This window comes from Etheostoma cragini, chromosome 5 (assembly GCF_013103735.1).
Source record: "Etheostoma cragini isolate CJK2018 chromosome 5, CSU_Ecrag_1.0, whole genome shotgun sequence".
NCBI classification, from domain to species: Eukaryota; Metazoa; Chordata; class Actinopteri; order Perciformes; family Percidae; genus Etheostoma; species Etheostoma cragini.
In genome coordinates this window covers 28,992,233-29,000,332 of record NC_048411.1, presented here as the reverse complement: position 1 = coordinate 29,000,332, position 8,100 = coordinate 28,992,233, and the positions used below count along the sequence as shown (strand labels likewise).

The following is an 8,100-nucleotide window of genomic DNA, read 5'->3' as shown; positions in this document are numbered from 1 at the left end:
GGGGGGGGGGGGGGGGGGGGGGGGGGACGACGACATGCAGCAAAAGGCTGCAGGTCTGAGCCCAACCCGGGCCAGCTGCGTCGGGGAGCAAACCTCCACCCGTGGACGTCCGCTCTACAACTGAGCTATCCGGCCGCCCAATAATTTAAGGTTTTAAGTGCTGTGTCTTGTCACAAAATGGAAATTATAGCTTGTGTAATTTCAATTAACATATGCACAGTGAGTGAGTTTTTCCATTTAAGACTCAAATCCATCCATTTAATTTGATTAATGCACGTAGAAATATAAAAACAAGTAGTTCAGTTTCAGAACATAACATCTTTACACTCCACCCTCGCCTGGCCATGTGCATTCCCATGAGCAGCCCAGTTTTACAAGAGAGGGATGTTTACTCTGTTCTACATATATTTTCTTCTCTTCTCTTTACATGACATCCTCTTTGTGGAATTTCACAGTCATAATCAATGGGGCTATAAACCGGGAGACATTTAGGAGCATATAAAAGTCTTCCTTAAAAGGAGGCGGGTGGTGTGATCCGTTGTAAATCAGCCCACGGGGAAGGCTCAGCGGGCTTACCCTGCACTTTGAACAGAATTACAAACGTAAGTGAGAGCAGCCGCTGCAGAATGACTGTGATGTTGGCGGGGCCGCCGCTCCGAGACAGGTTTAATGAAGGAACATGACAAACGGTTCAGTCTGGAGTGCTGGAGTGGATGGTCAATGAGTGCCAATAAAGCCATGCTTGGCTACAGCAGCAATAATTCCAAGTGTTGCATGTACAGTAAATCTCCTCAGAAATAATTGCTGTATGATTTACTATCAAATAATATTTAAAAATAAAAAAATGTATTCAATACTTTTTCAGACAAACTCAAGTTTTGAATTAATCCCAGGATACATCTTTTGGTTGTATGTGACTGTTACGTGACCCAGATATTTGAAACATTTTGCCCAACAAGGCCTTTTGGAAGAAACAAAAATGAGTCATCGCTGCTTCTTTTCACTTACGTTTGTAGTTTTTTTTACTTTATCCCCCTTGAAATTTTTGAATCTATGAACGTGTAAATGGACAAGTGCCATTACTGGCATTTTAAATCATAATATATGGAAACGAAAAACAACGTAATAAAAATAGTCCTATGGAAAAAAGGTGGGGTTTGGTGATGGTTATTTAATTCAAGTTCAGTTTTATTTATAGTGTCAATTCATAACAAGAGTTATCTCAAGACACTTTACAGATGCTCTGCATCATCGTTGTCTTTGCTTGAAAATCAATAAAGTTAATTAATAAATAAGTGTTTTTTCGAAAGTTAATTGATATTTCTAATGGTGGGCCTTTTCAGCGCCCATTTCTTTTATGATCAAAAAACTGAAAAGGGGTCAGATTTGACCCTAGGACAACATGAGGGTTAAGCTCTATTGCGATTGAACAAAGAAACCACGATAATGTAAAGAAATTGCGATTAGACAATTATTTAATAATTGTTACAGGCCTCTGCTTGGCCTCAGTCATCCCTGTCAATCATCTTTGTGACTAGCAACCCAAAAGAGCAATGAAACAGTCGACTTCCTCTAAACCCTAGGACAACATGCAACGGGAGCTGCTGGATCACAGGAGCTGATAAAAAGCGAGGCCCACGAACCCCAGACATGAATGGTTTCTAGGGGAGAGCTCAGCACGGAACAGCCATCATCAACGGTTACTTTGTTTTCATAGAAATCCATGCAGGTGTGTCAGTGCAGCCCTTATCAACATCCACAGCAGCCTTCAGCATATGTCACGCATGCACCGTGTGATATAACAAGTGCCATCCCCCCCTCCAGATCTTCTACCCAACAGCATTTCCTATTCATCTTTCTGGTTGTGTTTGGTCATCAGAGCTTAAGTGGGGGTAAATGTCCCAAGTTTTAATGGATTTGATGGAGTTTTAATTCCGTTTCCTACTCCATATCAAAAAGGTCAGGGAGATTTTAGTCACAATACCAGCTTAGCTTGGCTATAAAAAGAGATTCTCAGAGAAGCCAGAAGCAACCCTTAAATATATTGTAAAACGTCCAGCAGGATGCCGTTGTGTTGACTGTTCTGCACGGTAGTGCGAAGGATCCCGGGACTAGGTTATTAACGGTTCCTGTCCCAGGTTCCATTCTTATTTTACGACGTGCTCAATCCCACTTCTGACACCAGTGTAACGAGCTACGATAAAGAGACAGGAATATTAAAGAGCCAGAGATATTGAAATCTACGGAAGTTTATTTAACCGCTACACTCGACACACAGGTGTCATCAATCTACCCCAGTGTCTCAGCCATGGTAACCCAACAAAACCTAGGTAACCCAAACACTTAACCAAAACACCAACAGAGCATCACTTCCACACTAGGACAGGAACCGTTAATAACCTAGTCCCATGATCCTTTGCACTGCCCTGCATAACAGTCAACACAGCGGCATCCTGCCAGCCAGGTAAATGTGTACATTAAGAATTGACCTCCAAAAAGTTAGTACTATGATATGACAGTCATACAGTAATCTGAATCAGATCACTCAAAGATCAGTTTTAACCCTCATGTTGTCCTCGGGTCAAATTGACCCGTTTTCCTATATCAATCTCTACTTTCATTTTTTTTCGGGGCGTCTTATTCAATTTTATAGCATTTGAAAAACAAATTGAAGTGTTTTTGAAATAGTATTGAGTAAAAGTTGACATATTCCAGTCTGGGATTATCCATCAACAGCCATTCCTTTAATTTTAGTCAAAATAATTCCTAATTTCTGCTTTTCTCACTCAAACATTAGGTATAATTTCCTATAAATTATGTTTAATAACCATAAATTCCCAAAATAACTGTAGAACTAAAGTTAATAAGTCAGTGTTACGTAGTGTTAAACATAAAAAAAGTGTTGAAAAAGGGACAAACACGTAAGAAAAAGTTAAAAACATTGATAAAAAGCGTCAACAAAGGAAGACAACACAAGGGTTAAATGGAGAATTGATTATTTCAACCCAGGCCCGGTCTCCTGCTCTGTTTCTGTCAGTCCTAAAGTTCTAAAGTAGAAACAGGCGGCTGCAGCCTTAGCTCTAATATGTGTAATGGAGATATTTAAGAAAAGATCTCCATGTATTTGAAAGGCTTCGCCGTGTGATATGAGCTGAGGGACTTAGTTAGTACAGTTTATCCATGATTAAGAACACTCAAATTAAGCTAACAGAGAATGGAACATTTTATTTCAAAGAGACAGCAGCCAACAAGGTTGGGACCTAAAAGGCAGCGTGAATGCAGTGAAAAGTCTAACAGACTGGTTCAGAGCGCAGACACAGGGACTAACATGCCTTACTGCGGAATTACAGTCCATGAGCCATGCAGAGATGTGGGGAGAGCACAGAACAATATTAGTATCGACTCTTACTCTACAGGTTGTGGGCCCCAGCTGTGCCGGTCCAATGAAAGTATCAAGAGACTGACGTCAGGAAACAACTTGTTAACATGAATGAAAAGCTCTACTGAAAGAAATGTGTCTTGCATTGCCATCACATATACGCTAAGATACTTTTCAAACTAGAAAAACTATTGGGATAAACTTTAAAAAGAAATCACGTTGACAGCAGGGTACAAGCGGCCGAAATGGGTTTCCTCAGGAGGGGGGGCTGGCGTCTCCCTTAGAGATCGGGGGAGAAGCTCAGTCCTCCGAGAGGAGCTCAGAGTAGAGCCGCTGCTCCTTCGCGTCGAAAGGAGCCAGTTGAGGTGGTCTGGGCATCTGGTGAGGATGCCTCCTGGGCGCCTCCCTAGGGAGGTGTTCCAGGCACGTCCAGCTGGGAGGAGGCCTCAGGGAAGACCCAGGACTAGGTGGAGAGATTATATCTCCAACCTGGCCTGGGAATGCCTCGGGATGCCCCAGTCGGAGCTGGTTGATGTGGCTAAGGAAGTTTGGGGTTGCCTCCTGGAGCTCCTGCTCCCGAGACCCGATACCGGATAAGCGGATGAAGATGAATGGATGGATGGACGTTGACAGCAGACACAGATGGCACAGGGACAAGAAATCCCGAGGCCGATCCATCTGGTGCGTCACAACAAGCAGCGCCAATGCATTTCATGCCGTGGGTAGCAGGGCTACAACTCACACTTGTTGTCGTTGGCGATTAACGGTTTTTGGCCTAGTTGTTTGGTCGATAAAAAGGCCCAAAATTGGTAAAAGATTTTGAACACTGTTCCCGAAGCCCAAGATGATGTCCTCAGATGTCTTGTTTTGTCCACAACTCAAAGAAATTCAGTTTACTGTCACAGAGGAGTGAAGAAAATAGAAAACATTCACATTTTAAAAAGGAGTGGAAATCAGAGAATTGTTATCAAAATATCAGGGTTGAATCTAACCAAAGGACTTTTCTCAAATCTAATGATTGTAGTCGGTCCCCAGTGGACCTCTTTAACCCTTCTGTTGTCCTCGGGTCAAATTTGACCTTTTAAATAATGTCTATTTATGAAATATGGGTTGATTTTTAACCAAATTACCACACAAAAATGGATTGGATTCCATACAAAGCTCTTTGCAAATACAACTGATCACTTTCATTCCTGACGAAACTCATCTGTACATTAGTCAAAATAATTCATAATTTCTGCTTTTTATCTCAAATACTAGGTTTAATCCTATATAAATGAGGGTTATTGACCATGAATTTCAAAAAGTAGTGTAAAATTAGTGTTAGTAAGGTGGTGTTAGTGAAAAAAAAAAAAAAAAGTCTGAAAAAGGGACGAAAATATCAAATCTCTGTCCATTGTGGACCCGGGAGAACAACACAAGGGTCAAGCTTTTTGAGTGTTGTTTATTTAATATCTGCTCTAGCTTTTTAAAGAATTTAGACACAGATATGGAAATAATAATAATGGTCCAAAATGACGCAACTCTACCACTAAGGGACACAAACCAATTAAAGAAGAGAAGGCAGACAACCCCAGAGTCCCAAAACAACCCCAAAGAAAAGCAAAAGACCGAAAAAGAGACACAACGCGACTAAAATGAGATGGGGAAAAACCCCAAAGAGAGACACAGATGTGCGGGGGAATTGCATTCTTTGTTTTTTGTTGAAAAACGTAAATTGAGGGAGGACCCTAATCCCGCCCCCCCCTCCCCCCTCTCTAGTTGGTAGTTCTCAAAATAATTATCTTATGATCTAAAAACAAATAAATATGGTAACTATTTGGATATATGTTCGTATTCTCAGTGAGCTAAAAGAAAAAGAAAAAAAAGACGGCACAAATAGGCAGACATTACACAACGCACAGAGAGACGGAGGTGGAGAATATAATTTCCAGCATAAATACTGACTCGCTAATGTCAGTACAAGTGGCTCATTACTCCAAGTGACTGTGTAAATATTTCAGACATATTCATAAGGACAACTCCAAAAGGACAAGTTGTGTGTAATCTGACTGTGTTACTGGAACGACTGTGTCATGAAACGGATAAATATGAAGATATCATTTCTCAGCCAGATGTGGATAATGCAGATGTGTCAGATGTGTTTCAGCTCGTGTTCAAAACTTTCTGCACATTCAAAACATATTCCACAAATCGGGGTTTTCTGTGTTTGATTTATATCAGAACAGATGTAACTTTAAAAACCCTCCTGTTGTCCTCGGGTCAAATTTGACCCCTTAACAAAAGTCCATATCTGAAACATCCAACCAAAACGACAGCTTGAGTGCAGCGCCCATTATTATTAACCCTTGTGTTGGCCTTGGGTCCGTTTTCGAAATATTTCTATCAGATGGGTTTCTTTGAACCAAAAAAAAACATCCATCCAAAAAAAAAAAAACATCCATCCACGCGATTGGATTTTTTTTTTACAGAACCCATATAACAATCTTTGATTACTTTTATTGAATTGTGGTTGTTTTATTCAATTTTATAAATGGTTTTAAAAAACTGTCGTGACTAAACTTTGACACAAACCAGTCTGTGATTCACTCAACATACTATCAGTCAAAATAATTCATAATGTCTGCTTTTTAACTCAAAAAATTGGCATGTCGTATAAAGTATGTGTATTGAACATGCATTTAAAAAAAACAAACTTCAAAGAAGTGAAAAGCGTTTCAAGAAGTGTCAAAAGCATTAAAAAAAAGTCCCGATCGACAGGAAGACAACACAAAGGTCAAAAGGTAGAAGAAACCCTGCTGTAAGTATAGACGCCATTCTAAGGGATTTCATTCACTGTGTTGTTAAAGAAAGACATGACTGCCGAGCTTGTGAGTGACGAGCTTTTCTCTTCACTGAGCCGCTAATGTGTTGCAGGTTAAAGCTCTGTGTGATTTTAAAGTGGCCCGAGGGCGGCTGTAATAGGTTAAGACACTGCAGTGAGCATTAACGTAGGCGCACATTAGAGCCACCTGATGTTTTGGCGTTATTTTAAGAGGGGCCGGCGAGCACTAATGCTTTTTGTCCTGTGCTGTGAACCCTGTAAATCTGGGCTTTTCTCTGGAGTATGCTAATGGCCTCACACACCACCTTCCATTTAGTTAGCTTAGAGCGAGATCAGGCCTAAGAGAGCATGGAACAAGCAGCAGGATGAAGCTAAACACGGGGGTGGTGACCTGCGGGAAACCTCAAACCTCAAGCCTGGCTGATATCAGAAACAATCGCACTGCTGTGCAGCCTTTAAATGGCGGCATCCGGGGGGACATTTTTGGAGTTTTCTTTAACAATTATTTTTGGTTTGGACAAAAAACAAAATCAAAGTGGAACTTATTCATGCTGAATCCCTTTACGTATATGTGATTCTTGTTATGAAGGCTTCTTATTGAAAATTGGACAGATTCCTTTTAAGGTTGCTAAAATCTTCACAATATTGATAATTAAATACGTGTTTAACGTCTGGTACTACTGTCTTTGCCTTTAAGTATAATCCTCTGCAACACCCTTTTGCCACAAGTTGTACACTCAGTTAATGTTTGTTAGGTACTGTTCACTTACAGTAGCTCCAACTCATGAATTTCAATGACACAAGGACTCTATATCACGTCGGAGGCTGTCAAAGTTTAAAAATCATGTTAACGAAAAACTTTCTAACTGCATTCCCCTTTGACAAGCAGATTGAAAGAGAGAAAACACGCATGTCACAGATGATGGATGGGTTCGGGATTTAAAATAATCTTACGCGAATGTGAGATTCAACAGAACGTGTAACGCAGTGTTTTTACTGGAGTCTTTTTTCCATTAAATCATCCAAATGCATCAGCTTAAAATCACTGAGATAGACTACACCTTCCATACATTGTAAAAATAGTTAACATTCATAACTGGGAATTCCAATGAAGCCCCATTGTTCCCTGCATATCCCCCCCCCCCCACGCCCGTATACATTGACATTTCTGTGAAGCTTAGGTAGTTTATGTCTTCCTGTGGAGGCATGTAGAGGTGATAGCATCGGAATTCCTGTTTTTTTTTGTTTTTGTTTTTTTTTTAAAGGTAAAAGAGTGCAATTGTGCATTGTGCCAACTCTCTGTACTTAGAAAGAAGTAAAGGTGCAGTAACCTGTAAGAGAACCGTTGTTGTTGTCTTGTTGTTGCGGGTTTCTTATCTGGCGTACAGGGTGTAGGCAGCAAACGACAAGTGATAGTTATATATAGAAGCAGCAAGTTTTCCTGTAGTGTCACATTGCACAAGGCTAAACACTAGGTCAAATATATAATGAGGTTTTTAATAACCTCATCAAGTTCTTTTCATTGAACACAACCAAGAAGAAAAATAGAAAATGTGTTAACAATTTAATGAGACGTAAACATAGAGACATGAGACATAGGACGAAAAAAGCAAATGCAAGTGACTAACATGAATCATGTCACTGTGGGCTATTTCTGCCATCTATAATATATATACACCTACATATAAACACACACATAAATACATGTGTGCATATACACATATATATACACTGTATACATACACACATACACATGTAAATATATATATATACACACACATATACATACACGCACATTTATACATACATATATGTATACAAATATATATATATATACACACACTGTGTGTATATATATATATATATATATATATATATATATATATATATATATACA

General features: G+C 39.8%; 1 protein-coding gene across 1 annotated transcript in view; it reads left to right on the top strand.

Moving 5' to 3' along the window:
• adrb3a (adrenoceptor beta 3a) overlaps positions 1 to 8,100 on the top strand; it is a 13,901-nt gene that overhangs the window by 4,771 nt on the left and 1,030 nt on the right. The window lies entirely within an intron of this gene.